Below are 23,623 nucleotides of genomic sequence, written 5' to 3' on the forward strand. Positions count from 1 at the left end.
CACACATTGTGGGGGAGTCTAGCCCTTCCCCAACAATGACCCCTTCACCCCACACATTGCAAGGGGGTCTGGCCACTTCCCCAAAGTGCCCCCATTACTGCAAACATCCCGGGGGGGGGGTCTAGCCCTCCCCCTCAATGACCCCATCACCCCACGCATCGTGCGGGAGTCTGGGCACTCCCCCAAACTGACTCCCTCACCCTATAACTCCTGGGGACATCTGGCCCCTCCCCTGCACTGACCCCATCACCCCGCACATGGCAGGGGGGTCTGGCCCCTCCCCCCGCACTGAACCTATCTCCCCACAAAGCGCAGGGGGGTCTGGCCCCTCCCTGGCGTTCTCATCTCCCCACACATCATAGTGGGGTCTTGTCCCTTCCCCACACTGACCTCAACACCGAACACTTTGCGGGGGGATCTGGCCCCGCCCCCATAATGACCCTTTCACGCCACACATCATAGGGGGGTCTCGCCTATCCACTGAACTGACCCCATCACCCCACATATCGCAGACGAAGGGGTTAGCGTGCTCAGTGGCTTTTCCGTCTGGGGGTAGTGCGGGTGGACGAGTTTGGTATGTTCCGAGGGACTGGCAGGCCTCGGAACGGCGGAGTTAGGGAGGCGCTGGTGGGCGTCTCCCCCCGCTCGGGTAGAGCGATGGGTGGGGCCGGGGGCGGGTTCCCGCGCGTTGGGCGGGGCCGCGGGCGTGTCCTCGTCTGTGGGGCTGGGCGGTTGGGCGCCGGGTTGGCAGACGCGACTGAGTTGCGCCGCGCTGTGATTGGATGTGGCGTGCTCGTGTCGCCGGTTGCTAGGTGCCGTGCGCCGCCCCTCCCCTAGGTACGTGCCCGCGCGGGGTCGCGCTCGCTCGGTGCTCAGCGCTCGGTTGGTGCCGGTGGTGGCCGGTCCCCGGTAGGGAGCGGCCTTTTCCGGGTCCGGCCGGGGCTGTCTCAGCGGCTGCCGCTCTGGTGAGGGCTCTGCGCGGGCCGGGCCTGGGGAGAGGAGGTAGCTCCGGAATTTGTGGCGGGGCCCGCAGCTGCTGTGCGGGGCCGGGCCCGATGGGTTCAGGGGGCGGCTGGGGCTGTGCTCGCCCTGTCCCGTGGGGTGTGGCCGGGGTCCGTGGGGAGCTGGCTGGGGCTGTGCTCGTCCCGGGGGTGGGGGTTGCTCTTCCCCATTTCGGCTCTGGGCTGGAGTTGGGCCCTGTGCGCGCCTAGGGGATAGTGCTCTCTGCCTCCTTCGGCAGTGGCGTGTTGTCGTTAGTGCTGTGCCTTGTAGCGGGGGGATTAGCAATGCTGCGAGGGCAGTCACCTGAACGGGAGGGCTCAGGATTGGGGAGGGGGGGTTCTATCCCTCTTCCCTGGCCACTAGCAGATATTCCTGCACATCCTGTCTAGCCTAAGGCAGGATTAGGGTCTTAAGTGTTTCCTACATTCCCATCCCCTCCCATTTTATGCCCCTGTGTCTTAGGGTGCAGCCCATCTTGAGTTACCCTGCACATGCCCTCTTTTAGAGTCCAGGCATAAAACTCACCCCTTTCTACTTAGCTTGAAGTGCCTCGGGCTGCATTTGGCTTGAGGGACTGGGCTCTGAGGTCACCTCTGTATTTGGATACCCTGGCGATGGGCGTGGTAGACATACTTGGTGGTCTTATTTGGTATTGAGCTGGAAATCCCATCTTCCAGCTCTTGTGACAAAAGTTATCATGCTCTTGTGTGCAGTAGTTACCCCCTTGTCCTTCTAGTTGTGTGTTATAGTTAGGATTGGAAGGATTCGTTTTTTATTGGTATATGTCCGCAAACATCGATTTCACCATGCATGCCAAAATATTTTCCTCAATAATAGGTGAAATTTGCCTATCGGCAAAACAAGAAAAATGCTGCCTGAGAACTTATTAGAGTTTGATTTATGGATATTTGCTTTTTGTTTTGACATGTGATGTTGACAATTTGTGTTTTAACTGTTATAAAACTTTTAACTTTTTGAATCTCAGCATCTCCTGTCATTAAACAGTTATTGTCTATCCTGCCATAATTTCCTGAAACTGTTAAAATTTAAATGAATAAAAATTGAAGAAAATCTTAAAAATAAACCTATTAATTATCAAAATTATAAAAAATAAGAATTGAATTTTGCCAAGGCTGATTGTAGCGTGGCAGGGCCCTACAGTCTGTGCACAGTCCGTCATGCTTGCTGTTCTCTGGTTCGGTTGTGAATGTGGCAAGGTTTCTCTATAAGGACAATAGCTATAACTCTTCCCATCATGTTTGTAGAATCATATTGTCCTGTTCACACTAACAAATGCTGTTAGAATCTGTCTGCTCCTGATTATGGTAGAGCTGTGCTAGTGCAACGAGGCGAGTAGGGGTGGTTGGCTCCTAACCTAACAGTTTTCTCAAGGGTTGACATCTTCATTTCTGTCTGGGGACACCTTGTCCAATGCCATGTTCTGGTTAGTGGTGTTACACTTGTGCACCAGTGCCCACTGGTGCCTAGCTGAGAGCTACTGAGAGGAGAATCTTCCCACCCCTACTCTATCCCTTGTTACAAGGCTTCTCTTGATGTTTATAAACTGAGGGAGGGAGGAAGTCCTGGCCCCTCCAGTCCCAAAGTAGCTCTTGTCCTCTTCCTGGTTATTCTTCATGGAAGATTTGTTGCATGAACCTGTCCAAAATTGGTTTGTAAGAAGTTTTTTACTTGTCAGTTGCTGAGCCACAGATTGTATTAATAATAAGTCAGTGTAGGGCAGGGGTCTCAAAGTCCCGGCCAGCAGGCCATCTGCAGCCCAAGAACCTCCCCAATGTGACCGGCCAGGCTCCAGCAATTTTGGGGCTAGGTCTCTCTCTTGGCCCCACCTGCTGCCCGAGGGCCCCCCAGTGTCCCCTGGGCAATTTAAAACGGCTCGGGGCCCTGCTCACCACCAGCAGTGCGGTGGAGCTGAGCAGCTTTCTGTGCGCTCGCTCCACGGGGCTGCCAGCCCCTCCCTGTGGCCCTGGGGCTGTGCCTCCATGCGGGGCTGTGCCTCCATGCGCTGCCCCCACCCCGAGCACCCCTGCGGCCAATGGGAAGCTGTGCAGGCGGTGCCTGGGGGCAGCAGTGTGTGGAGACCCCCCGGCCTGCCCTGCCTTGGAGCCCCAGGTAAGCACTGCACCCCCACCCCTTCCTCACATACCCCCTCCCCACCCTCCAAACACCCTCCCAGAGCCTGCATCCCCTCCCCACCCCCCAAACTCCCTCCCAGAGCCTGCAACCCCACCCCCTTCTCCTGCACCCACACCCCGTCCCCCAGCCCAGAGGTAGCACCCAAACTCCATCCCAGAGCCTGCACCCCAGACCCCCTCCTCCACCCAAACTACCTCCCAGAGCCTGAACCCCAATCCCCTACCTCAGACGTCCTCCCCCCACCCAAACTCCCTCTCAGAGCCTTAGGCAGATGGGGGGCAGAGTTGGAGGGTTTGGGTTCTGGGTGCCATGAGTGACATTATTGGCCCACTGGGAGGATTTGAGGACTGGCCCTGGCCCCTAGTGTAAACTGAGTTTGAGACCCCTGCTGTAGGGTGTGCGGTGGCAGCAAGAGATGTTCTTGGGGACTTGAAAGCATTTGTCTTTCAGACCTATGTCTTACAGTACAACTGAGGCCAGCACCAATAGACATCCTTTCATGGCTTATTGCTCTTCTAGCCATTCTAATGGATGACCTGGCTTTCGCTGTGGAGATGTACAGATGAAGGTGCTAAAGTGTGTGTTCCTTTTGAATGCAGGGTTTGGTAGTGGCAGAGAGTTTCTTCCTTTTGATATAATTGGATACAGCTTCTTTAATTTTATTAAAGACCTAACTTACACACATACCTGTGCCTTCCGTTGCATCTTTTACCTCTTGTGCCTAGTCTTTTCTTGGACTTCTGCATAGTGGCAGTACCCCTGGGGATCAGTTGGGAGAACTGAGTCTGCGTTCTTGACTCTCGTCTCCTGAGTTTGGTGCAGTACTGTAGGGACTTCGTGTGGGAGTGGAGTTGTTGCACTGCACTGAATGGTGCTATGGCATGTATGAGTCTCCCCTTCTGTCAAACTTCTAGGGTTCATTGACTTGAAAATATCACTGGAGGTGAACTTCTGCCTTCTTGGTTTCCCCAAGCTCCTTTGATCAACTTGCACTGCCCATGCTGCTCTAGTGGAGTCCCAGTTCCAAAATACTTGCTGGCCTTATACAAACTTCCCATTATAACTACTGAGCATGTTGAGCACATATCCAGTATATTTTTCAGTGTGTGGTTTCTTACTCCTAGCTACTTTGGCAAGCATATTGATCTCAAGCCTTGATCCGGCTCTTAATATGGAAGGTAATTGGGAGTGTCTCTGTTCCCTTATAACACAGGCAGATTTTCCAAGATATGTGGTGGCAATGTGTATCTGAATTCTGAAGATATTTCCTGTTTAGATTCTTGGAGTGATAGGCGCCGACTTTTGGTTATCCCTGGGGGTGCTCCATCCCTGCTCTGCCCCTTCCACAAAAGTCCCGCGCTCACTCCGTCTCTCCCATCCCTGCTCCACCCCCTCCTTGAGGCCCCAGCCTGCCTACTGCTTTCCACCCTTCCCCAAACCCCTCCCCGAGCCACTGATCAGCTACTCCAAGAAAGAATCTGATCTGGATCATTTTGGGGTGAATCCTAATACTAGTGATTTCTAGAAAGTAAATAAAGTGCAAGTTTCATGATGTTTTGTTCTTAAGTGGACCATGAGGTAGGGTTTTAGTCACTGAATCTATAGAGTATTCCAGTTTGCATGTTCATTGCAGGTGATGGCATCACAGATCATGTTCGCCAAGAAAACCTTCAGCACTCCACAGGGGTCTCCTCGTAGATCAGTCCAGAGATATGTTTATGGCTTTGCAGCGAGCTGAATAGCTAGCTTTGTTAGCCTAGTACCTTCTGATGGTGCTTAGTGCCACCCTTCCTGAGTCACTTACTACTTTTGCCAGGTCCAGACATCCTAGTACTACTTGCAGACTGTATGTGCTTCTGGATTCTTTGCCTCAAACTTTAAAATACACTTCCATTCTGAAAATGACTCAACAGAAGTTATTGTTCTGTGTTTGAGGTAAAAAGGATTCACTGAACAAGAAAAGGTTTTTGTTTTTTTCCCCAACCCTGCCAAGTGCCAACCCTGCAAACTCTTTCCTGCCCCCCTCATCCCAAGGCTCTGAGAATTAAGCCAGGTTCTTTCCATGTTGTGCATGGCCAGTAGTCAAGGCTCTGCAGGCTGTATTAGACACTTTGTCTTCATTGGGTTGGCACAGATGTAACTGATTGGATCTTAGGCCTGGCCTGTGCAGGGGTTCGAACTAAGATACTTTGACTTCAGCTACGCTGTTCACGTAGCTGAAGTCAAAGTATCTTCGTTCGACTTACCTGGCCATCCTCAACGGCGGCGAGTCGACCGTGGCTGCTCCCCCGTCGACTCTGCTTACTCCTCCTGGTGAGGTATCTAGATGAGACATGATAAATCAATCCCCAATAGATCAATCACTACCTGCCGCTTCAGTGGGTAGTGAAGACGTACCCTTAGTAAACAATTCTGTTGCACAAGAAGGAGTAGATTCCAGTGCTCTCCTTAGGTGTGCTAGCTCATCAGGAGTAAAGGGCAATAAAGCTAATCCCTAGTCAGCAAAGTCTAAATCTGTAGCCCCTAAAGCTAAGCTCTAGTCCCTTCAAATCAGCAGACCTGACTCTGGTGGTGTACGTGCATGGGGCAGTTGTAGAGCAGGGAGGTGCTATTTCTTTGTAGTTGCTTTTCAGAATAGCATTGCTCTTTAGGAATTGGCTGAAGGCAGATAGCAGAATTCTTTGCAAATGGTTAGGATTACCCTGAGCTTTGCTGCCAATGGCCTCTTGCTGGTGGTCCAGGGAGGAAGAATGTAGAGGAAGCCTGTGTTGCTACTGGGAAGAGGTGTGTCGTCTGGACAGTAGCGTGCTCCCTAGATGCTGGCTGAACAGTGTCCTTGGCTTGTAGCCCTGAGAACTGGTGTTGACAGACATTTCCTCTCCTTAAAGCATGACAAAACCCCCTTTTCTAAATACCAAGCACTTACCTAGTTCACCTCAACCCTTCCTGGCAGGAGGTCCTGCTTCTCAGGTGCCCCCTGTGTAATATGGCCTCCAGTGCCTTTTGCCTCAGGCATGCTGCTGCTGCTCTTGTTTATATTTTTAGTTTATATATTGTGCTGTTTTTAAAAAGTTTTAGTTTGATGAATTCCATCCCACCTCCAGGGTCCTCAGTTTAATAGTCTCTAATTGACTGTGAAAAGAAAAGGAGTACTTGTGGCACCTTAGAGACTAACAAATTTATTTGAGCATAAGCTTTCGTGAGCTATCGCTCGCTTCATCGGATGCATCTGATGAAGCGAGCTGTAGCTCACGAAAGCTTATGCTCAAATAAATTTGTTAGTCTTTAAGGTGCCACAAGTACTCCTTTTCTTTTTGCGAATACAGACTAACACGGCTGCTACTCTGAAACCTGTCATTATAATTGACTGTCGGTTTCTTTGCAAAGTGTCTTCTGCTGCTTCTACTCCAAGCATCCTAAACCACTTATTCATTCTTTCTGATACTTGTCATTGCACTCTCCTATCCTAAATATAGGGTAGTGTGCCAGTCCAAAAAAGAAAAAAAAGAATGATAGAAAGATGAAGTGTTTGGAACTCCACTACTTAGAGAGATAATCAGCAAAGCCTAACTTACTGGGTTTTGAATCTTACTTTCTCCTTGGTGCAGGAATTTGCCCTTAGATTCCTGTGAGTGTCTGAACTACTCTTGCATTAGAGGAAAAATTTTTAGCGGGAGCATGTCAGTTTGCAAAATGCACATCTCTCCAATCAGTATATAAATGTAATAAATTCTTGGTAACAGCACTGGACTCACTCTTGAGCTGGAAAAACATGTGCCAGTGGGCTGATACATCAGCATTTCTGCTCTACATTTTGTGGTATAGATTTTGTATGGAATTTTTGAAATGTTAGCACTTATTTGGCGCAAGAAATGGCCTGTTTTCATTGCAGATAAAACCCATTACTAGTTGTCCTACCGTGGAGAACAAATGATCCCTGTCCTCTTTATAACAGCCTTAACATACACCTCTACCCCAATATAATGCGGTCCGATATAACGCAAATTCAGCTATAACGCTGTAAATAATTTGTTCTAGTATCTTTCCAAATACCGAAGTTAGGCTGACTGGTTTATAGTTCCCCTTTTTAATGACAGGTACTATGTTTTCCCTTTTTCAGTCCTCTGAGACATCACCTGTGGTCCATGAGTTCTTGAAGATAATTTGTAACAATTCCAATATTGCTTCAGCTAGTTTCTTAAGCACCCTAGAATGAATTCAATTAGGCCCTGTTGACTTGAATACAGCTAACTTATCTAAATGTTCTTTAACCTGTTGTTTCGGGTTGGCTTCATTCCCTCTTGTTGCTATTAGTTGTGTTAAGTATCAGGTCACCATTAACCTTTTTATTGAAGACTGAAGCAAGATAAGCATTGAACACCTCAGCCTTCTTGATGTCCTCAGTTATTCGCTCTCCTTCCCTGCTAAGCAGAGGACCTACACTTTCCTTCATCTTTCTCTTGCTCCTGATGTGTTTAAAGAACCTCTTATTGCCCTTTACGTTCCTTTCTAGGTGCATCCGTTGAAGTGAGCTGTAGCCCACGAAAGCTTATGCTCAAATAAATTTGTTAGTCTCTAAGGTGCCACAAGTACTGCTTTTCTTTTTGCGAATACAGACTAACACGGTTGCTACTCTGAAGCTTATTTTGTGCCTTAGCTTTTCTGATTTTGTCCCTACATGCTAGTACTATTCTTTTGTACTCATCCGTAGATTTTATCCATGTTTTCACTTTTTCTAGGATTCCTTTTTCATTTTCAGGTCATTAAAGAGTTCCTGATGGAGCCCTATTGCCCTCTATCCTTCCTTTGCATTAGGATAGTTTGATGTTCTGCCTTTAACAATGTCTCTTTGAGAAACTGCCAGCTCCACTGAACAACTTTATCCCTTAGATTTTCTTCCAATGGGACTTTACTTACCAGTTCTCTGGGTTTGTAAATCTGCTTTTTTTGAAGTACATTTTCCTTATTCTACAACTTTCACTTCTTTAGAATCATGAAAGATCTATCATTCATGATTACTTCATCCAAATTATCGTACACCTTCAGAGTCACAACCCATTCCTCCGGAATCACATCTAAAATGGCTGTACCCCTGGTTATTTCCCCCATTTTCTGATACAAAAAGTTGTTCCCAGTACATTAAGAACTTATTGGAAGCTTTGTGTTTTGCCATATTACTTTTTCAACAGATGTCTGGCTAGTGAGCCTCTATATACTACCAGGTCTTGTGTTTTGGTTATTTGTGTTGTTCTGGAAATGCCTCATCCACCTCCCCTTCCTGATTTGGTTGTTTATAGTAGACCTATCATGACATCATCTCTGTTCTCTCCCTCCCCCCCCCCCCATATATCTTTACCCAGGGACTGTCAACTCTCTGCCTCTCATCTCCTTCTGGACCTCAGAACAAGTGTGTATATATACTTGAGATATAGTGTAATACCCCCTCCCTTTTTACCCTGCTTGTCCTTAATGAACAAGTTACGCTTCTCTATACCAATATTCCAGTGATGAGATTTATCCCACCAAGTCTGTGTTGCCAGTTGAGTTGTAATTTAGCTTATGTACTTATATTTCCTGTTTTTATGTACAGACAGCTAATATGCTGAGCAGACAGCCCCACTGATTTCCTTCTTGTTGCTACCATGACCTGATTGTAATATTCCATGTGTCTCCCCCTCTCCCCAACATGTAAGCCCCCTGTTAAAGTTATGTTTTTGTGCTTACCTGTGGGCTTCTGTCACATGCCCCCTTTGAACCTAGTTTAAAGCCCTCCTAACTAGGTTGGTGAGTTGGTGTGCAAAGATGCTCTTTTCTTTCTTAGTCAGGTGGGCCCTGTGATGTTGCACTCTACATGCTTTATAAAAATATGCTTGGAATGTGAATATAATGTAACTGGGATACGATTTATGCAAAAGGTCTCTTGTAAGGGTCAGGTGGGGTATGGGGGGGCGGAGGGCTCTCTGCCCACTGCCAGTGCCTGCAAGCCCCGCCCCCACAGCTCCGATTGGGCAGGAGGGAGCCGGTGCAGCATGCGGAGACCCCCCTCTGCCCCTGTGTCTAGGGGCTGCCCACACTACTGGCTCCTGCCGGTGGGCGGGCGCATGTGCGCCGCCATGCCAGCCCCAGGACTTCGGCGGTGATGGTGAGCAGTCCGTCCTCCATATTGGGACAAAGGGTGTCCCGACCAATGTGCGGTCAGGACACAGGACAAATGGGTTAAAATTGGGACTGTCCCGATGATAATGGGAGATCTGGTCACCCTAGCCATTAATGGTGGCTTGGAATCTTGATGGCTCCCATTAACTAGGACAATTGGTTGTGAATGGTTGTTTACTCGCAAACCTTCCTGGGTATGTGCAGGCCAACCCTGAAAGAATGGAGAATGAGGTCTTACAGTGACATGTGATCATGTCCATCTTAAACCTGGAATCCATCTTAAACCTGGTGCTTTTCCAGTTAGAAGAAAGGGTGGGGACCCAGAGAGACACAAGATTCCTGCCTTATACCAAAGATATAAAAGGGGGTGGAACAGAACAAAGGAGGTCCCAGTCATATGAAATCCCCTGCTTTTCACCTAAGATGTTTGCTGGAATGAACAAGAACTGTACCAGGGGAAAGGATAGGGCCCAGACTAAGAAGGAGTCTAGTCTGTGAAAGAAGCTTATTGGAACATCTGCAGGTGAGATTTACCTATATTCAGTTTCTTCATGTATTAGGCTTAGACTTGTGTGTTTTGTTTTATTTTGCTTGGTAACTTACTTTGTTCTGTCTGTTGTTACTTGAAACCACTTAAATCCTACCTTTTATACTTACTAATAAACAAAAGTGATTTTATTAAACCCAGAGTAAGTGATTAATACCTGGGGGAGCAAACAACTGTGCATATCTCTACGTTATAGAGGGTGGTCAGTTTATGAGTTTACTCTGCATAAGTCTTATACTGAGTAAAACGGATTTATTTGGGGTTCGTATCCTATTGGGAACTGGGTGTCTGGGTGCTGGAAATAGGTGACTTGCTGAGCAGTTTTTGGTTAAAGTCTGCGGCTCTGGGGGCATTGACCAGACTTAGGTCTGTGTTGAAGCAGACTAGCATGTCTGGCTCAACCAGGCAGGGTTCTGGAGTCCCAAGCTGGCAGTGAAAAATGGACTCAGAGGTAATTCCAGCACGTCAGGTGACAGTCCCAAGGGGGTCTCTGACCAAACCCATCACAGACCCGATCTCATCCTAGCAGTTGTCCTTCCCAGAACAGCATCCCATGGTTGAGAAAGCCGAAACCCTCCCATTGTGCCACTATCTGCTCAGCCATGTATTTGTCTCCAGAATGCAGGTGTCTCTGCCTGGGCCCTTACCCTCAGCCAGAAAGATGGACAAAAACACAACCTGTGCCCCCCTTCACCCTGGCTTCCAGAGCCCTGTGGTCACTGCTGATCTGCTCAGGGTCATACCTGGCAGTATCATTAGTGCCCTGGGGATAAGCAGCATGGGGTAGACTTTCCTGCTCTCCCTTTGCCACAGGAGCAATAGTCTTGTGAGGAATTCCTAGATTAACAGAATGAACTCCTGTAAGGGTGAGTCTACACAGGAAAATGCAGGCCTGTCATTCTCCTGCGGTGGTGTTTCATCTGTGTATTAATGGTGGGGATGCTGGTGTAAACAGGGCTCAGGCATTTTTGACGCTAACAAAAGCTAGCATGAAGCAGTGTTAGGCAGCAGGATGGTAAAAATACTTGCACCCTGGTCTACACTACAACTTGTATTCTGTTACTAAACTGTGCTTCATTTTAGACAAGTGGTGAATCTGACATTTCAGAGTACACCTTTACCCCAATATAATGCTATCGCATATAACACAAATTCAGATATAATGCGGTAAAGCAAAAATGGTTTTCTGTCTCGTCTACAACATTGGTTCTCAAACTGGGGGTTATGAGCCCTGACCCCAGCACATGTCTGCAAGTTGCGAGTCCCCACCCCTGCACCAGGTGTGAGCCCCGATCGTGACGCATGGCTGTGAGCCCCGACCCCTGTGTGGAGCTGCGGGGCTACGAGCCCTGACCCAGGCGCCCGGCTGTGAGTTCCAACCCTGACCTCCTGCACCGGGCTGCGAGCCCCGGCCCTGGCAGGGATGCGTGGCTGCAAGCCCTGGCCCCAGGCTTGATGTGAATGACAACATCAGATGCACCCTTTCTAAAACAACACCAAGTATAAAACTTCTTATGTCAAATACCGTATTAATAACGGAAATGCTTGAGGCCAAAGCAAGTTTGATATAACGCGGTTTCACCTATAACGTGGTAAGATTTTTTTTTGGCTCCCGAGGACCGCGTTATATCGGGGTGGAGGTGTATGTTGTGGAATCTGTTCAGATGTCAGAGCTTTAAACTTTGTCTACTTCCTAAAGCTTTCCACACTATCTGATTTGTACTATACAGGCTGCTTTGGTCTTATACTTTGATGCCAAATAGTAGTCCCTTGTTGAGTTCTTGGAACTCTGAATGGCAGTGTGGAAGAACACAAATATGTGGGTAATCAGATTGCCATAGCATATCCAAGGCCGTGGGATGCTGAGAAGGTAAGTTCTGCTTATGCTATTTGCTCAGTGTGGAGAGCTTTGTGTATTGCACATGATTCATAAATTTGATAATCATCCCTTAGACTGGGAAAAATGACAATGATTCCTAAAAGCTTGGATTCTAGGATGTTTAGTTTCTGTGGAAAAGGATAAGTTTCCAGCAGGGGCTACTAGAGTGTTAGGAGCATTAACTTACAACTGCTCCTCTGCCTAGGCTAGTCTTATGACAGTAATGCTATTCTGTAGCTCTCAATCTTTTCCTTGTGGGTTTGTGCTTTGGCTCAGATGAACTCGAGTTATGCTTTTCTGGGACATAATTCTAAACTGCTGATAGAAAATTCAGTAATATTGATTTAAAGTATAAAGAATCCCAGAATAAAACCTGAATGTTTGACCTCTAAGCCTTCAAATTAGTGATGGAAGAAAAGCTTTTTTTGTGGGAATGTGTTGCTGTCTCTCTCATGTAGCTAATGTTGTTTTTCGCTGTAGTTAAACCTGTGAGTTTCTTGCATAATTATAACTGACTCCTGATTTGCTAGCACACAAACAGTTTCAATACTCTTCCTTTCTCAAGCAATTTGAAGACTCAGTCTCTGTTTCCTCTGTGTGTCTTACTCATGGTCGCTTCAGTCAATCGGAGGCACAGTCAAGAGTCCAAACCTAATACCTTGTGCACAGTAGGAAATTTTAGAGAAATTTCAAATGATGCTACACCAGTTCAACTGCTGCACTAGGAGTTGCAGTGTAGACAAGCTTCCTACAGCTGGAGATGTTTTTACCATCATATCAGTTAAACCTGGTGAGGAGCAGGTTTAATTAACACATCATGTGTTAAAAACACTAGAAGATGCTAGACACTTCGCTATGTTAGGTAACACAAGTGCAGCTGATCTGCTGGTAGTGCTGGTGGAAACTTTTCTAAAATTCTCTACACTAGACCTGGTAGTCTGGGAAGAAGTCCCGGCCAACTTTGTAGGTATCATCACACAAGTGGGTCTTAAGAAGAGTTCACTTTCCTCTGAGGCATTCAAAGTTAATCAGTAGCCATGTACTGTATTATACTAAGGTCTTGTGTATTCAGTGGCCATGTAATCAACCCCTTGCTACAGGATTGTGCTCCAGAATCTAAGCTTTCTGTCTTGAAAACAAATAATTTTATATAGCTCCTGTGGTTATGAATAAAGCCTTCAATACAAACTGAGTGTGACTGATACAGTGCTATCCACAGGAGTCAGCAAACAGCCAAAAAAGAGCTAATGCGATCCTGAGATGCATAAAAACAGTAGGAGTAGAGAGGTTATTTTACCTCTCTATTTTACCTCTGATGTGACCACTGCTGGAATAGTGTGTCCAGAATTCAAGAAAGATGTTGATAAATTGAAGAGGGTTCAGAAAAGAGTCATGAGTATGATTAAAGGATTAGAAAACATGCTTTATAATGATAGACTCAAGGAGCTCAATCTATATATTTTAACAAAGAGAAGGTTAAGGGGGGATTTGGTTACAGTCCAGAAGTATAAATGTGGTGAACAAATACTTAATAATGGGCTCTTCAGTCTAGCAGAGAAAGGTATACATGGAAGTTGAAACCAGACAAATTCAGACAGGACAATAAGGTGTAAATTTTTGAGAGAGAGTAATTAACTATTGGAACAATTTGCCTAGAGTCATGGTGGATTCGCCATCAGAGATAACTTTTAAATCAAGATTGGATGTTTTTTCTAAAAGATCTGCTCGAGGAATTATTTTGGGGAAGTGTCTCGGAGTCATAGGGTCCGGTCTAAGCTTCAGCCTGTAACCCGTAACCCGTCTCTTGGGAGTGACCACTTAATGTGTGGGGCCCTCAAAACCCACACAGTTCTGAAGGGGCAGGCCCATGGCCTTCAAGATTGGGCCTTTGGCACCAGCGAATGCTGTCTCACTCCATGGTTCCCTGCTGCGAATCCAGCCAGGCCATAGTCCTGAAGGATGCTTTTACTGTAGCCCTTCAAGGCACAATGCTCTCAGTATTTGCAATGACACAGGCAGCCTTTTGAGAAAAAGTGAACCATTTATTAGTCACCTTGCTAAAGAATCTTATAGTCCCTGAATGTATCTGATGAAGTGAGCTGTAGCTCACGAAAGCTTATACTCAAATAAATTGGTTAGTCTCTAAGGTGCCACTAGTACTCCTTTTCTTTTTGCTTATAGTCCCTAGCTTAGCAAAGTGAGGCAGAAGTTAAGCCATAGTCCATTTGGCCATGCCAGTGCCATGGTGATCCAGCCAAGCTGTAATGGACTCCATCTCTTGCTCTCTCCTCAGTTCCCCTTTTGTCTTCTAGCTGTGGGCTCCTGAGTCCCTCCCCTCCAGTCACCTGACAACTTGTTCCCAAGCCTGCTTCACAAGGCCAGCCTGAGCGTTTCCTGCTGCCAGATGTCGATTGTTTAGTTGGTGAGGTGACTTTGTCTTGCGGGACCCTCTGTTGATTTGAACCAGTTCTTTAATTATTCTATTCATTCCACCCAGATGACACACACCCCTGTCCAGGGGTGACAAATGGGTGTCCATTCAGGCTTGACAAAGCCCTGGCTGGGATGATTTAATTGGGGATCGGTCCTGCTTTGAGCAGGGGGTTGGACTAGATGAGCTCCTGAGGTCCCTTCCAACCCTGATATTCTATGATTCTATGATTCAGGGGCAGTGTGCCCACTTTTGCACCCACTGGATAACAAAGCAGTGTACAGGAGGAAACTTCAGGTATGCCTAGAATTTGTACAAATATTACAGAAAATTTCCACTTTGTCACAGGAAGTTTTTTGGCTATACAGGAGGTCCGACTACATCAGGGGACAGGACAATAAGGTGTAAATTTTTAACTTTGAGAGTAATTAACTGTTGGAACAAAACTTTTGGTGGCCTCAGAGTGCAGCCACCAACTCTTGCTGGTGCCTGCTCTGACACATTTTGCTAAAATACTTAATTAACTTTAGGGAAAAACAAATAAATATGCACATGTGCAAATCATTTATTTATTTACACAGGTTGGGTTTTTTTGCAGGCTCAATAATAAAAATAATGTACTGTTGTATTTTGGTATCCTGGCCCCCGCCACCTCCCCTGGCCCCGTACCCATTGCCTCTCGGCCCTGCTGCTTCTCCCCATTGCCCTGAGGTCCCTTCCATGGCCACGCACCTCACTCCTTGCTTCTTGACCATGGCGCCCGATAAGGCCAGCCCTGCTGAAGCCAGGGGATGTGTGGGCAGGGGGAGCTGAAGCCTGGAGCCCTGAAGCTGGGGCGAAGGCTAAAGCCCTCCTGTGGAGAACCTGGGTGCCGCAGGAAGCTGCTACTGCTTTGCTCCCTCCCCATCTCTGCCTAGAAGGCTGTCGTGGCTGCAGGGAAACCCGCTGATGGCCGCATTTGAGAAACACTGGACTAGATGATCACAAGGCCTTGGAATCTATGAAGAACTGGCTGAAAACACACTGCTCTGAAAATCCCATTGTGAGTGGACATATGAACTTTGTGCATGAGAGAATCAGAATTTCCAGTCTGCCCCACCAGTTTTGCAGAATACCTTGCCACAATATATGCTTCATGGTACAATTTCTTTACAGCCAGTACCACTGCTGAAGTTAGGTGCACTTCAAAGCTAATCTAGGCTACCTAAATCTGCTGCTTTATATGCCAGCAAACTTGCACTATTGTTTGTTTAACTTAATCTGTAGTGTGATGCTTAGTGGATTATTTTGTAATGTTCGGATGAGTACTAAATACTGCGCACGATACATGCATGCCCCTGCCTGCCCTGGAGAGCTCTCACACAAAGGATGGATTTGACAGATAGCTGAGAAATAACATTAGGAATGGGGGTGGGGGAAAGGACCCAGGCTGTAGTAATATGAGGGGTTATTTCTTTTAGGGAAGTGTACTTCTAGGTCGGTGCAGGGTTTTATCTGTGTGCACACTAATTTCTTGTAGGTGGGGCTGTAGGAGTTAAATTTTAAAAGTGATTTGGGTGAAGAGAGGGTGGAAAGACTTTTCTCTTACTGTCTAAAACAGTGGTTCTTAACCAGCGGTCTAGGGGGCCTCCAAGCAGGGCCAGCATTAGACTCCCTGGGGCCCAGGGCAGAAAGCCGAAGCCCCACCTGTTAGGGCTGAAGCCCAGGTCCCTAAGCCCTGCCACCCAGGGCTGAGGCGAAGCCTGAGCAATGTAGCTTCTTGGAGTCCCCAGTGGCATGGGGCCTCAGGCAGTTGCCCTGCTTGCTACCTCCTACCGCTGGTCCTGGCTTTTATATGCAGAAAACCAGTTATTGTGGCTTAGGTGGACTGTGGAGTTTTTATAGCATGTTGGGGGGCTAGAGGGGGAGAGTTTGGGGGCTCAGAAAGAAAAAGGTTGAGAACCTCTGGTGTAAAAGACATTTGTCTGGCAAACAGAGCAGTACACAAGGTGCTACACATCTGCTGAAGGTTCCAGGAAAATATGTATTGTGATAAGCAGTGTATGCTGTGGTTAATATGGACTGTAGCATTGTGCTGCATAACATATGGGGGCAGAATTAAGGTTGCACAGGTGACACTAATTGGTAATTCCTAGTTCTCAGGTGCTGAATATGTAACTTTAGCATTATCTTAATGTAGTTTTTATGCAGTCTCTTGTGTTTTGTGGGAGGGCTCCAGGTGTATAGACCCTGCTATTGTCACCGACTTCTTTCAGAAGGTTCATGCTTTGATAGTGTATCATTGGGTAACAGTTGTCTTGAATAGCAGGGTCTAGACTAGAGGTAGTCAATTATTTTTTTTATCAGGATCCAAATTTCTTGGTCAAGGTATAGTTAAGGTCCAGACTCCAAAGAAATATTTTCCATGCTGCAACATCAATAACAATAATGATTGTGATAATTAAATACAGTTCTTCTTTGAGTGATTGCTCATGTATATTCCACAGAACGTGTGCGTGCTCGCCATGTGCACCGGTGCCGGAAGTTTTTCCCTTAGCAGTATCCGTACAGGGGAGCACCGCTGCGACCCCTGGAGTGACGCCTCTAATATTGCGCTATAAGGGGAGCTGCACACTCCCCCCACCCTCAGTTCCTTCTTGCTGCCAGTGAAGGTAGTCGGAACTTTTGCTCCAACTCTGCTGCAGCCTTTTCCAGTGTTCTTAGTAGTACCTCTAGTTAGTGTTAGCAGTTAGTAGTTTTTAGTTGTTAGTGGGCTCAGGGTATGCCCCTAGCTTCAAGTTGTGTGACTCCTGTCATTCTTCCATGCCAAGGAGTGATCCGCATGCTGAGTGTCTCCGCTGCTTGGGCGAAACTCACGGGAGTGAACACTGCAAGATCTGCAGGTCATTCAAGCTGCAGTCTAAGAAGGAGAGGGACATCAGGCTTCGCACTCTCCTTATGGAATCGGCGCTGGCCCCAATTCTGGCACACTGAGCAGATTCAACACCCAGCACCGCGTCTTCTGTGCGCAGTGAAGTCCCCTCCTCCAGCTGGCACTGCTCCCCCTCCAAGAAGCAGGGGAAGAGCTCCCCTGTCCTTCTCTTGGTGCCTCTGTGAGGCGGAGAGGCTGGTCCTGCGTCGGGCAGCCCTCAATCCCTTCTGCTCCCCCCCCCCCCCCCCCCGGGCCCGAAGCCTCTGACTCATGATGAGCGGAGCAGTCTGGCACTGTCCGCGCGTGCGTCTCTGGCAGTCAGGATGCCATCGACGCCAGAGGCTCTCCAGGCCGCGCGAGACATTTTGAGTTTGCTGGTACCCGGGGCGCCACCAATGACAGGCCCTCGGTCTCGCGGCAAGCCGCCTCTGGGTGCTCACCAGACCTCCCCGGTGCGGCGCAGCTCCCACTCCGAGGACCGCTCCTTGCCTCATTCGACGCGCAGTGGCTGGTTGTCTCACAGCCCTCACCCACCCTCCATGCCAGTCAGGCTAACAGGTTCACCACCCGGGCAGGAGTCTCGAGGTCCCTCCATGCCACGCAGTAGCGGACGCAGTCACTGTGACAGGCGCCGTAGACGCTCCTCCTCGAGGCACAGATATTGCAGCTGGTCCTGACAGCATCGACGTAGATGCTCCCGTTCCAGTTCCCACTCTGCCAGACGTCGCACACAGGACTCGCCAGTGAATTACGAGGAACTGGAGTGAGTACTGGAGCAGCACTTCCGATGGGTACCAGTCCTCGACATCGAGGTCCCGGTCCCGTGAAAGATGGCACCGCAGGCACCATCGCTCCTGCCGCTCCTATGGGGCCATGCGTTCGAAGGTGACCTCAGCCTCGGCACCCAGCTGCCCATCACTGGGTCGCGGGGCTCAGACGGACCAGCCGGCACCGCCAGGGCCCCAACTTGGTCGGGGCAGTGGTGCCAATGGGCACCGTGGCCACAGATGCCCGCCCAGACGGGAACCCCTTCAGTAGCCAAGGCGTACCAGGCCCCATTGGCCTCTCCATCTTGGCCGAGGGACAAGTCTACAGGTCATGAGTCAGCAGCCCCTCGCCCAGACTCCGACCTGGGGGGTCGATTCCTCGGTACCACCAGAGGCCCACGGCTCCGGGCCAGCCCTCTCTCTGGCACCGGATGATGCCATAGCGGCACTGCCGCCCATTATCCCACAGGAGGATTTCATGGCGCATCAAGACCTTTTAAAGCGGGTGGTGTCCAACCTCCAGCTGCAAGCCGAGGAGCTGGAGGGCCCGTCTGACACACTCTTTAATGTGCTGTCGTCCTCGGCACCGGGCCGTCTGGCCCTACCTGTTCACCAGGGAGTAGCCAACACTTTCAGCACCTTGTGGCAAACTCCCTCTTCCTTAGCCCCTATTTCCAAGAAGGCTGAGAGGAAGTACTTTGTGCCGGCTAAGGACCACAAGTACCTCTATTCTCATCCGACACCTAACTCTCTTGTGGTGGAATCGGTAAACCACGGGGAACGACAGGGCCAGCCCACGCCCACCCCGAAAAACAAAGACTCCAGGAGACTGGACTCCTTTGGTAGAAAGGTTTATTCCTCGGCAAGTTTCCAGCTCAGGGTGGCCAATCACCAGGCCCTACTGAGCCAATATAACTGTAACTTATGGGGGTCTCTTCCAAAGTTTGAACCACTCCTCCCGGAGCAGGAAAGGAAGGACTTCAAGGCTCTGGTGGAAGAAGGGGTGGCGGTGGCCAAAGCAACCCTCCAAGCAGCATCCAATGCAGCCGGTACGGCAGCTCGTTCGATGGCTTCTGCCGTATCCATGCGCAGAGCATTGTGGCTCCTCCTGTCCGGGCTGTCGGCAGAGGCCCAGTCCGTCATGCAGGACCTGCCGTTTGACGGAAAAGCATTGTCTGCAGATCAGACGGATGTCCGTCTGCAGGGAATGAAGGATTCCTGTACCACTCTGCGAACCTTGGGACTCTATGTGCCTTCGGCTAAGGACGAGGTCAAGACGCAAACATTGGCTCAACCTGCGCGGAGCAGATATTAGCTGCCGTATAAGAGGCTGAGAGACCAGAAGCGTCTGTCTCAGTGTCAGTCCCGCTCTGCCCCACAGCCCGGGCCCTTCAAGGGCAAGAAGCAGGGAAAGAGGCAGTTTTGACTATCTGCAGGGGGGTACCAGGGCAGTTGCCGGGGAGATCCCCCTATTAATAAAGTTGGTGTTCTGCAACTCCTTGTCTGCTTTCCACATAGCGTGGTCCCGTATAACATTGGACCAATGGGTCCTCAACACCATCTCCAGGGGCTACACGTTGCAGTTTGTCTGACCCCCGTCCAACCACCCACCCCCCGTCCCCCGCCAATGGGCTCGGGGGACCCGGAACATGCCCAGCTCCTAGGGCAGGAGGTGGAACGACTAATGCACCTCGGGATGGTGGAAAGAGTAACGGTAGAATTCCAGGGAAAGGGGTTTTACTCCCGGTATTTCCTGATCCCCAAGGCAAAAGGGGGTCTCAGGCCCATCCTGGATTTGTGGGATCTCAACCGCTTCCTGGTCCGTTCCAAGTTCTGCATAGTGTCCCGGGCCTCTATTATCCCCTCCCTGGACCCAGGGGACTGGTATGGGGCCCTGGACCTTCAGGACACATATTTTCACATTTACATTTTCAAGGGGCACAGGTGCTTCCTCCGCTTCCTAGTGGGGTTAGATCACTACCAGTTTACGGTCCTTCCGTTTGGCCTATCTACAGCTCCCAGGGTTTTCACAAAGTGCATGTCCGTGGTGGCAGCCTACCTCAGATGGCCAGGGGTACAAATCTTCCCATACCTGGATGATTGGCTTCTCAAGGGCAACTCTCGGGCCCAGGTAAGGGACCGTGTGGAGCTGTTCAGGTCCACATGCGCGGATCTCGGCCTAGTGGTGAACGAGACCAAATCAACATTAGTTCTGGTACAGCACATATAGTTCATTGGGGCGCCGCTGGACTCCTCCAGGGCTGCAGCATCTCTCTTGCTGGGCAGGTTCGAGGCCCTACGAGACCTCATCGCCTTGGTCACGTGGTTCCCGGTGGCAATGGCGAGAGTGTGCCTTCGGATCCTGGGACATATGGCGGCATGCACGTATGTGGTCTGCCATGCCAGGCTACGTATGAGGCCCCTCCAGCTCTGGCTAGCCTCCCAGTTCTGCCAGGCTTGGGACGGGCTAGACAAGGTTCTCACAATCCGGTCCCCAATACTTACGTCCCTGCATTCGTGGTTTTACCCGAACAATATGCTGCAAGGGTTTCCTTTCGGGAGGTGACCCCGTCATTAGACCTGGTGTCCGATGCGTCGGACTTGGGCTGGGGAGCTCACACAGGGAGCATGCAAACCCAAAGGAGTTGGTTGGCCTTGGAATTGTCCCTCCACATAAATGTGAAGGAACTCAGGGCGATTCGTTTGGCGTGCATAGCTTTCAGCATGCACCTTCGCGGCAAGGTGGTCAGGGTCCTTACGGACAGCACCGCAGCAATGTACTACATCAACAGACAAGGCGGGACTCATTCCTCAGCCCTCTATCTAGAAGACCTGAGCTTATGGGAGTTCTGTATAGCCCACGATATCTCCCTGCGAGCTTTTCACCTGCCTGGCATCCGCAATGCGCGAGCCAATCACCTCAGCAGGATTTTCTCCCCCCAGTACGAGTGGTCACTCCACTCGGAGGTCGCTCACCTGCTCTTCTGAGAGTGGGGAGTTCCCCAGGTCTACTTCTTTGCAACCTGCCAGAACCGGTGTTGCCCCAAGTTCTGCTCCAGAGGAGGAGTGGGGAGGGGGGCGATCTCGGACGCCTTCCTCCTACAGTGGTCAGGCCAGCTGTTCTACGCCTTCCCACCATTTCTTCTCATTGGCAAAGTCCTGCAAAAGATAAAAAAGGACAGGACGTGTGTCATCCTCATAGCCCCAGCGTGGGCCTGCCAGCACTGGTGCGGGACCATCCTACACCTCCTAGCAGCCCCACCTGAGGAAGTTGCTGCTTCGCCCGGACCTCCTCTCATAAGACTGAGGCCGTCTCCTCCATCCCAATCTATACGTGCTCCACCTGACAGCATGGCTGCTCAGTGGCTAGGCGAAGAGGAGAGAAGGTGCTCGGAGTAAGTCAGGCGGGTCCTCATAGAAAGCAGGAAGCCGTCCACATGCCAGGCATACCTGGCGAAGTGGTCCAGATTTTCCAGATGGGCAGGAGAGCGGGGAGCCTCCACATTGTCCGCATTGCTCCAGCTTATCCTTGAGTACCTCCTGTCCCTTAGGACCCAAGGGCTGGCACCCACCTCTGTCAGGGTACACTTGGCGGCCATATCGGCTTTCCACCTGTCTGTGCAAGGCCACTCTTTTCCCACTCTGACTTCTCATTTTCTGAGAGGCCTAGACTGTTCATTCCTGTATGCTAGTTTCCCCATACCGCAATGGGACCTAAACCTGGTGGTGTCCCATCTCACAGGGTCCCCCTTTGAACCCCTGGCCACGTGTTCCTGGTCTTACCTCTCATGGAAAGTAGCATTCCTTGTAGCAATCACGTCGGCCCGACGTGTTTCAGAGCTCAGGGCCTTGACCTCGGAACCCCCATATACAGTCTTCCACAGGGATAAAGTCCAGCTTCGCTCACATTCCGCATTCCTCCCGAAGGTGGTCTTCACCTTCGATATGGAGCAGGACATTTTTCTTCCAGTGCTGTCCTAAGCCCCATTCCTCCAACGAGGAACGCCGCCTTCATGTGCTTGACGTGCTTGGGCGCTGGCTTTTTATCTAGATTGGACCAAGCCCTTCTGGAAATCCTTGCAACTGTTCGTTGCCTTGGCCGAGCGTATGAAGGGGTAACCCATTTCCACCCAGCGCCTTTCTTGCTGGATCACCTCATGCATACGCACATGCTACGATCTGGCAGGGGTTCCCCCGCCACCAATTGTCCGGGCGCACTCTACGAGGGCTCAGGCCTTGTCAGCGGCTTGTGTAGCCCATGTCCCTATCCAAGACATATGTAGGGCTGCCACTTGGTCCTCAGTCCACACATTTATGTCGCATTATGCGATCGTCACCCAAACTAGAGATGATGCCGGGTCGGCCAGATACTGCGTCCTGGGAACTCATAAACTCCTACCCACCTCCAACAGTTACCTGTTCCGTAACTGGAGTTCTTTGAGATGTGTTGCTCAGGTGTAATCCACATCCCCCGCTCCTTCCCCTCTGTTGGAGTTGTCTGGCAAGAAGGAACCGAGGGTGGGGGGGAGTGCGCAGCTACCCTTATAGTTTGATATAGAGGCGCCACTCCAAGGGTCGCAGCGGTGCTCCCCCGTACGGGTACTGCTAAGGGAAAAACTTCCGGCACTGGTACAAGTGGCAAGCACACACACCTACTGTGGAATACACATCTTGAAGCATCTTGAAGAACGCCAGTTATGGAACAGGTAACTGTCCTTTTTTGTGGTCCATTCAAAAGTGTGTGGTGGTCCGGATTTGGCCATGGTCCACCTATTGACTACTCCTGCTCTTGACTTTAGAGATCAAATCTAATCTTTCCAAAGAAATAATTGCAACTAGAAATAAATATGAATCCTTTCCAGAAGTGCATGCTGCGAGGGGATGCAACCCCATCCTCTGGGTATTCTTAAACATCTGACTGCCAGAAGCTGGGTCTGTACAACAGGGGATGGATCACTTAATAATTGTCCTGTTCTGTTCATTCCCTCTTAAGCATCTGGCACTGGCCTCTGTCAGAACACAGAATACTGGGCTAGATGGAGCATTGGTCTGATCCATTATGATCATTCTTATGTTCTTAAGAAGCCTTATACAGCACTCTTTTGAAGTTGTGCTTTCTTTCATGGAAAATACCCCTTACACCCATTGGATGTGGGAAGGAATCCATCACTCCAGTATAATGTAACTTTACCCATGTTTAGCTGTGGGTCCAAGCTGTCTATTGTGGTAGTAGATGGGGTTGGTACGACTCTTTACTTTGGTATATAGAAATGAGCTCCTTGTGGTTTTGTTGGTTAATTTAGCATTTGGGAGGGTTTGATAAAGAATAACCTAGGTCCTAGATGGGAAGGAGCTCCTCCATATTGAATGTGATCCAAAAGTAGAACTTCAAAGGAAGATTGCATTGGTACCTAAACTGACTTCTCAGTTTGCAGTTGCATTGGCCAAAATATTCAAAAACCATGGAAAGGAGGGCTCGTAAGACCAGATTTAGGTGTATAACCACGGTATTTTAAACAGTGCTTAAGTTAGGAGCACAATTCTCATTCAGGTCAATGGGATTTGTGCTACTAAATCACTTAAGCCATTTCCACATACACTCAACATCTTCAAGGCGGTTGCCAATTGGAATGGCTTCAAGAACTAAACTCGTGGACAGGGCAGCTGGGTTCATGCTGAAGAAAAGCAGAGTCTTCTTTTTGGTGCTGAAAAGATGGTTCTGCTCTGCAATCCTAACTGATGCGATATCGGAGGAAAGGGGAGATGTGTTATCTTC

The 23,623-nt window shown here is 49.4% G+C and overlaps 1 protein-coding gene across 1 annotated transcript in view; it reads left to right on the forward strand.

Moving 5' to 3' along the window:
- Window positions 1-876: 876 nt before the first annotated feature.
- The window catches only part of DAG1 (dystroglycan 1), a 110,705-nt gene continuing 87,958 nt past the window's right edge, over window positions 877-23,623 (forward strand). Inside the window, exon 1 of the mRNA XM_077822170.1 lies at window positions 877-965. The gene's annotated coding sequence lies outside the window, so the exon portion shown is untranslated. The remainder of the gene's footprint in view (window positions 966-23,623) is intronic.

This window comes from Eretmochelys imbricata, chromosome 7 (genome assembly GCF_965152235.1).
Source record: "Eretmochelys imbricata isolate rEreImb1 chromosome 7, rEreImb1.hap1, whole genome shotgun sequence".
Taxonomy (NCBI): Eukaryota; Metazoa; Chordata; order Testudines; family Cheloniidae; genus Eretmochelys; species Eretmochelys imbricata.